The sequence below is a fragment of the Myotis nattereri genome, assembly GCF_964212035.1.
Source record: "Myotis nattereri genome assembly, chromosome: X".
NCBI classification, from domain to species: Eukaryota; Metazoa; Chordata; class Mammalia; order Chiroptera; family Vespertilionidae; genus Myotis; species Myotis nattereri.
The window spans coordinates 80,839,948-80,848,680 of record NC_138078.1 but is presented as its reverse complement, the minus strand read 5'-3'; positions in this window follow the sequence as shown (position 1 = coordinate 80,848,680).

The following is an 8,733-nucleotide window of genomic DNA, read 5'->3' as shown; positions in this document are numbered from 1 at the left end:
ATCCCCTCATCCAGGCTGGCCAGGCACCCCAGTGGGGACCACCACCCTGATCCAGTACACCCTTCAGGGCAACCAGTCAGCACCCACCCGTGCACCAGGCCTCTATCTTATAGAGTAACAGGGTAATATGCCTTCCAGCACCAGGATCAGCGGAGCCGCGAGGCCTCCCAGCACCAGGATCAGCATGACAGGGGGCAGTGCCAAATCCCCCTGATCGCCCTGCGGCTCTGTGTGTGACAGGGTGAGGCACCCCAACCCCCCCCATTGGCCCTGCCCTGAGTGTGACAGTGGTATCGCCCCAACCCCCTGATCCTCCCTGCTCTGTGGGTGATAGAGGGCGGTGCCCCAACTCCCCTATCGGCCCTGCTCTGTGCGTGGCAGGGGGTGGTGCCACAACCTCCCTATCGACCCTGCCTTGAGTGTGACAGGGGGCGGTGCCCCAACCCCCCAATTGGCCCTACCCTGAACGTGACTAGGGGTGGCATTGCAACCTCCCGATCTGCCCTGCTCTGTGCATGACAGGGGGTGGTGCCCCAACTCCCCAATTGGCCCTGCTCTGAGCCCGACCAGGGGCTGCACCTAGGGTTTGGGCCTGCCCTCTGCCACCTGGGAGCAGGCCTAAGCCAGCAGGTCGTTATCTCCCGAGGGGTCCCAGACTGCGAGAGGGCACAGGCCGGGCTGAGGTACCCCCCCCCCAAGTGCATAAATTTTTGTGCACCGTGCCTCTAGTATATATATAATAATAGACAAACATGGTAATTAACCGTAGCTCCTACATGCTTCCCATTGGCTAATCAGGGCAATATGCAAATTAACTGCCAACCAAGATGGTGGCCTGCAGCCAGGCAGCTGAAGCCAACAGGAGACTTGCTTGCTCCAGTGATGGAGGAAGCCAAGGTTCCCCACCTGCCGTTGCCGGCCTCTGAGCTTGCACTCTAAGAAACAATGTTGCAATTATAGAAGTTAAACAAAACCTAGAAACCTGCTTTCAGCCAGCCGGGCTTCAGCCAGCAGAATTGCAACAGTGTTTCAATTATAGAACCCAAACAAACCCAGATCCCTGCTTTCAGCAGCCGAGGTCTCAGAGCTGCAGCCAGGCCTCAGAGCTAAAGCCGGCTCTCAGCTCCAGTGACAGCCATAGAAGGTAAATAAATCCCCAAAAAATAAAAAAAAGGAGAAGTTGGGAGCTTCAGTAGCCTGCCAGCCTGAAAACGGCCCTCAGCCCCTCACCCAGACTGGCCAGGCACCCCAGTGGGGACCCCGACCCTGAAGCAACAAGGCGGCAGCTAATTTGCATACTGAAGGCGGGCGGCAGCAGTCAAGGCTGTCCGTGGTCTGGGACCCAGATCCATGACTTGGCGTGCAGGGACAGCACTTGAGTCTGTCCACGGGACAAAGACACAGATCTGTGATCCTGCCAAGCAGGGGGCAGTGCTTGAGGCTGTCCGCAGTCCCTGGACCCAGATCCGTGACCCTTCCAGGCGGGGGGCAGTGCTTGAGGCTGTCCACATTCCCAGGACCCGGATCTGTGACCCTGCTGGGCGGGGGGCAGTGCTTGAGGCTGTCCGCATTCCCGGGACCTGGATCTGTGACCCTGCCGGGCGGGTCGCAGTGCTTGAGGCTGTCCGCAGTCTCAGAACCCGGATCCGTGACCCTTCCCGGCGGGGCGGCAGCTCGCACAGGGGCGGGTCAGCCGGGGTTGAACAGGGCAGGATGCCTGGCTTCCGCCCAGTCCCAGTCACTCTGGGCAGGTGAGCAACACAGAGAGCCTCTGGACAGGGGAGGCAGCCTGGTGGAGGGCAGCCTGTACTCCACACATGGCAGTGGTGACAGCTGTGAGGGTGCCAAGCGGAGCCTGCAGGCTGAGCTGAAGTAGTGCCTGCAGGCCATCAGCACCCAGGAGTGGCTGCGCAAGATCCGCCTCCTGGCCCAGAAGGTGCAGGATCACAGGGACAGCCACCATGGTGGGCCAGACTGACGTCCCCCTGGCCACACCACGGGGGTTTGCGGATCTGCAAAGCCAGAGGCCTCCTGTGTGCACAACCCCCCCTGGCATGCGAACATCCCCCAGCACACTGTCACCCTCCCATACCTGCAACAGTTGCAAACCAAGGCGTGCACAAGTTCCCCCCACCTCTCCACTGCACATCCATCAACCTAGCATGCCGAACACCGACACAGGATGTGCACACATCCCCTCTGATGTGCTCACATCCTTTGGAGAGTGTCTGGGTGTTCTGGGTGCTGAGGGTGGGCGCCTGTGAGATGACAGTGAGAGGGCAGAGTGGTGATGCCCTGTTCCTATGGAGGCCACTGCAGCTAGGAGATCACCTCTAGGGGGTTAATGCAGGTGCTGAGGCAGGAGCAGGTGCAGACAGACACACCTGGTGGGCACCGGTGGCCCTCGCTGAGGTGCCTTTGGTCAGCGTTCAAGATCAAGAACCCAGAGGCGGAGAGGAATTTCGTCCTCTCAGTGAAACAGTGGGATAGTCGGGGTGACTGTAGAGGAGGAATGTGCACTTTGGGTGCCAGCACCCATGAGCGAAGGCTGCCCTGACTGAGCCTCGCTTGCTTGGGGCCTAGTGCACTCCCACCAGGCAGTGGGTGACAGGACGTGCTTTTCCAAATTAATGAGAGAAAATGTTGATTCTCCTGCTGCCCACGAAGGTGGAAAGTGAAGTGGGGAGACATGTGGGGAGTGAGCGAGGTTCCCTGTCTGGGAGTTCCAAATCTGCTGTTGGTTTCTTTCACCGCTGACTAGAGATATACAGGGTGTCCCCCCAAAATGTATACACACTTTGAATAACTACTAATTCCAATGGTTTTAAGCATAAGAAACAACAATGGAGCCGTAACCGGTTTGGCTCAGTGGATAGAGCGTCGGCCTGCGGACTGAAAGGTCCCAGGTTCGATTCCGGTCAAGGGCATGTACCTTGGTTGCAGGCATATCCCCAGTGTGGGGTGTGCAGGAGGCAGCTGGTCGATGTGTCTCTCTCATCGATGTTTCTGACTTTTTATCCCTCTCCCTTCCTCTCTTTAAAAAATCAATAAAATATATTTTAAAAAAAAGAAACAATAATGGAGCTGTTATCTGTTAAAAGTGTGGGCACAAACAGGTAGTTGGACATTCCCTGAGGGGTCTCAGATTGGAGAGGGTGAAGGCCAGACTGAAGGGCCCTTCCCCCCCCCAACACTCCCCCAGTGCATGAATTTCATGCAACGGGCTACTAGCATATATACATACATATATATATCTCCCACATTCAGAGGCTGTTAAATAGCATTGTTTAACCATATCTTCAGAAAAAAGTCACTTCTACTGTCGTGGTAAACAACCTGCTTCCCTATTTATAATGGCCTGGCCCTCTAGCAACTTCAGCGCAAAATTATAGCTAATTTGCCTGCAAACGTCAGGTGGTTATAATAATCTGGCTACTCAATGTGTGTGTGTATATATATATATATATATATATATATATATATATATATCTTATATAATAAAAAGCTAATATGCAAATCAACCAAACGGCGCAGGGACTGCTCGCTGTGACATACACTGACCACCAGGGGGAAGATGCTCAACACAGGAGCTGCCCCCTGGTGGTCAGTGCATTCCCACAGGGGGAGAACCACTCAGCCAGAAGCCAGGCTCACGGCTGGTGAGCGCAGCAGTGGTGGTGGGAACCTTTCCTGCCTTCACAGCAGTGCTAAAGATGTCCAACTGACGGTTCCCAGACTGCAAGAGGGTGCAGTCCGGGCTGAGGGATCTCCCTCCCACGCAGTGCATGACTTTCATGCACTGGGCCTCTAGTAAACAACTGAACATCCAAATGACCAGTCGACCAGTTGCTATGACACACACTGACCACCAGGGGGCAGATGCTCAGTGTAAGAGCTGCCCTCTGGTTGTCAGTTTGCTCCCACAGCAGTAGCAGCACTCAGCTGACCAACAGGCACTAGACACAGGGCTCATGGTTGGCAAGTGCAGCTGCAGATGCGGGAGCCTCTTCCACCTCTGCTGCAGTGTTACCCAGCTGCAGTGGCAGCAGGCACAGCACCCAACCCAGGCTCAGGCTCCTCCCCAGCCACCTGCCACTTCATGCATTACTACATCCATCGGGGGATGTCAGACTGCTGGTTTCAGCCTGATCCCCATAAGGGTCCCAGATTGCAAGAGGTTACAGGTTAGACTGAGATACCCCATCAGTGCACAAATCCATGCACCAGGCCTCTAGTTACATAATAAAAAGTGGTGAATTCTCCAAGAAGATATAACGATACTTAGTGTATATGAACTTAACAAAAAAATCTAAATACACAAGAAAAAACTAATAAAATCATATAGAGAGTTAGACGAATCTACTATTATAGTCAGAGACTTCAATAGTTCTCTATCAGAAATGGGCAGATCCAACAGAAAGAAAATCAGTAAGGACATAGCTGTACTTGGTAGCACCATCACTCAACAGGATAAAATTGACACCTATCAGCTATTTACTTTAATGACAACAGGAAACACATTCTTCTCAAGCTCATATGGAACACACACCAAGATATACCACATTTTGCACCATAATATATACCTTAACATATTTAAAAGAATAGAAATTAAATAAGCAAAAGCAATGCAATTAATTAAAAGGTTGTCTTGCCACAATTGGTGATAGGATGGAACAACTGAATACTTACATACAAAAATAAATCTAAACACAGACCTTACACCATTGACAAAAATTAAATCAAAATGAATCTGAGACATAACAGTTAAACACAAAACTATGAAAGTCCTAGAAGGGATCTAGATAATATTGAATTTGGTGATGGCTTTTTATATATAACACCAAGGCACAATACATGACAGAAATAATTGATGAGCTAGAATTCATTAGATGTATACACTTCTCTGCCAAATGTACTGTCAAGAAAATAAAAAGACAAACCACAGGCTAAGGAAATATTAGAAAAGGCATACATGATAAGGAAATGCTATATAAATATACAAAGAACCCTTAAAATTCAACAATAAGACAATGAAAAACCCAATTAAAAAATTAGCAAATTACCTTATTAGACAGCTCACCAAGATATAAAGATGACAAATAAGCATATTAAGAGATACTTTACATTATATGTCACTAGAGAAATGCAAATTAAAAGTATGAGATACAACTATTTTCTTTTTTTAAAATATATTTTTATTGATTTTTTACAGAGAGAAAGGGAGAGGGATAGAGAGAAACATCGATGAGAGAGAAACATTGACCAGCTGCCTCCTGCACACCTCCTACTGGGGATGTGCCCACAACCAAAGTATATGCCCTTGACCGGAATCGAACCTGGGACCCTTCAGTCCGCAGGCCAACGCTCTATCCACCGAACCAAACTGGTTTTGGCACAACTACTTTCTTATCAGAATGGCACAACACTAGTACACTGACAACACCAAATTTTTTAGAGGATATAGAGCAAGAAGAACTCTAATTCACTGCTAGTGGGCATGCCAAATAGTACAGTCACTTTGAAAAACTCTCAACTTAGATTGGGTTCCTTTAATGAAATTTATCCAATTGGCCTTCATTTTTGAATATGAATCCACAATAAACTGTTGAGTTAATTTTTCTGCATTTAAAATAAGATTGAATGTGTCCCGCACAGAGAGATGAAATCCATAATACTGCATTTGTGTGACTCGTGTCCTTATATTTTTCTAGTATTATTGTCGATTACACTGTTGCCTCTGAGTCTTAATGCAGTTTCTTATAAAATTAAACATACTCTTATTATTCAATCCAGTAATCACGTTATTTGGTATTTACTCAAAGGATTTGAAAATTTATGTGCACACAAAAACCTGAAGGATGTTTATAGCAGCTTTATATGTAATTGGCAAACTTGAAACAACCAAGATGTCCTTCAACAGATGCATAGTGCATTCAGACAATGGAATATTAATTCAGCATTTAAAGAAATGAACTATCACACCAAAAATTACATGAAGCAAGCTTAAATGTATATTACATAGTGATAGAAGCTATTTTAGAAAGGCTACATATTATTTGATCCCAAATATATGACATTTTGGGAAAGGCAAACAGATGGGGAGATAAAAAGATCAGTGGTTGTCAAGGTATAGAAACTAGGAGGGATAAATGGCCAGAGCATAGAGTAATTTTATGGCAGTAAAAATGCTCTGTATGAAACTTTCATGATGGGTACATGTCATTATACAGTTGTCCAAATCCATAGAATGTATGCCAAGAGTGAACCCTAATGTGAACTATAGACTTTCAGTGATAATGGTGTGTTAATCCAGGTTCACCCCAATTATAAGAAATGTGCCACTTGGGTGAGAGCTACTGATAGTGAGGAAGTCTGTGTATGTCTGAGAGCAGGTGTTATATGAAAATTAGTGGCCTATTGCACAAAGATTCGTGCAATAGGCCTTCCTTCCCCTGGCTGCTGGCACGGTTTTCCTCCTGCACCTGGGACCAAGGCCTTTGGTCTAGCTGAACCAGCGAGGCTTGGCTTCTCCGCTCTGGCTGCTCCCAGCCTCTCCTTTTTTTTTCCAGCTTCTTGAGTGGAGCCCAGGCCCCCAGCCCCTCCTTGAGTGGAGTCCAGGGCCAGCGGGAAGCTTGGCTTCCTCCATAGCCAGGAGCAACCCAAGTCTCCTGCTTGCTCCAGTTCCGTGGCCACCGCCATTTTCAGTCGTCTTCAGTCTTCGCTCCATGCCTGAATATGCAAATTAACCACCATCTTTGTTGGGTTAATTTGCATAGTCACTTTGATTGGCTGGTGGGTGTAGCTGAGAGGCAGAGTGACAGACTGATGGTTAATTTGCATGTTTCTCTTTTATTAGTGTAGACTCTTTCTATATTTTATTCTTAATTTTGCTGTGATTTTAAAACTTGCTCTAAAAAGTAACCTTTTTAAAAGAAAAATATGTAGAAATTTTTCCTAAACTACATATGAGATGTACAGTTGTTGAGCACCTACTATGTGCAAAGACTATTATTCAAGACTAATCCCCATTCTTTTTTTAAGCAATTATTTGACTAGAGGCCCGGTGAACAAAATTCTGGACTGGGGGCGGAAGGGGGGTCCCTCAGCCCAGACTGTGCCCTCTCACAGTCTGGAGCCCCTCAGGGGATGTCTGCCTGTTGGCTTAGGCCCACTCTCCGCTAAGCTGGCAGTCAGACATCCCTCTCGCAGTCTGGGAGCCCTCGATCCTTACTGCTCACCTGCTCACTGCTCCTTACCTGTTGGCTCACTGCTTGTTAGCTCTCCTGTTGAGGTGGGAGAGGCTCCCACCACCAAGGCTATGCTTGCCAGCCATGAGCCCTACTTCTGGCTGAGCGGCACTCCCCCTGTGGGAGTGCACTGACCACCAAGGGGCAGCTCCTGTGTTGAGCATCTGCCCCCTGGTGGTCAGTGCGCATTATAGCAACCAGTCATTCTGCCACTCAGTCAATTTGCATATTAGGCTTTTATTAAAATTCATGCACATTAAAAGGAAATTAATTAAAGGAAATATTTTAATTTTGCTATTTGCTCTTTCTTTATAATAGAAATGTCAGAGATGAAAGAAAATTAGTAAAATGTATATAAAATAATATATAAATTTATTAATAAATAAACAATCACAACATGATATAACAACAAAGACATGACATAAAAACAACAAAAACATGATGTAAAATCAACACTCATACAAACAATAACTGATAAATTGATTAAACGTATGCCAATATCTCCCTGTATACCACATTAAGAGTGAAAACACTTTCAGAGTGCTTGACTAATTTCCCTTGTGATGAAGTATTTACAACTTTAACTTTAACATCACATGCTCTTCAAACTCAAGAGAAAGCAATATATAGCTAACCATGTGCAAAAACGGGTTCCGGTAGGAATATTCCTACTCTGTCTAGAGTTTGTCCTTGTGATTTATTAATCGTCATCGCAAATGCTGGCATCACAGGAAACTGTCTTCGAATTAATTTAAATGGGAGGCCAGTGTCAGACAGGGACAAATCAATTCTTGGAATCAGAACAACCTCTCCTTCTGCAGATCCTGTTAATACTTCAGCTTCAATAATGTTAGGTCACAATCTTTTGATAATCAATCTAGTACCATTGCAAAGAACCCATTTACTATTAAGATTTCTCAGTAGCATGATGATTGCACCCACTTTCAATTTTAACTTATGACATGGCATTCCCGAAGGAGTAATACTATTAAGAAATTTGATGGGAAAGTTTTCCTTTTCAGCATTATCTGTTGAATCAATGGAATCATCACTCAAATATGTGTGAAAATCTCCATTGAGTATATCCAAAATTCCTTCATTTAATTTTGGAATGTGCTCATTTTTTTGAACAAAGAATTATATATATATATATATTTAAAATATATTTCATTGATATTTTACAGAGAGGAAGAGAGAAGGATATAGAGTTAGAAACATCAATGAGAGAGAAACATCAATCAGCTGCCTCCTGCACGCCTCCCACTGGGGATGTGCTCGCATCCCAGGTACATGCCCTTGACTGGAATCGAACCCAGGACCCTTCAGTCGGCAGGCCGACGCTCTATCCACTGAGCCAAACTGGTCAGGGCAAGATATATTTTTAATAATATCTATAGATATAGTTTTTCCAAAGGTAGCTTCAATAATAGATCTGTTACATATCATTTAACAGGGGATTTCAGTAATATCCATTCCTAAATGAAAA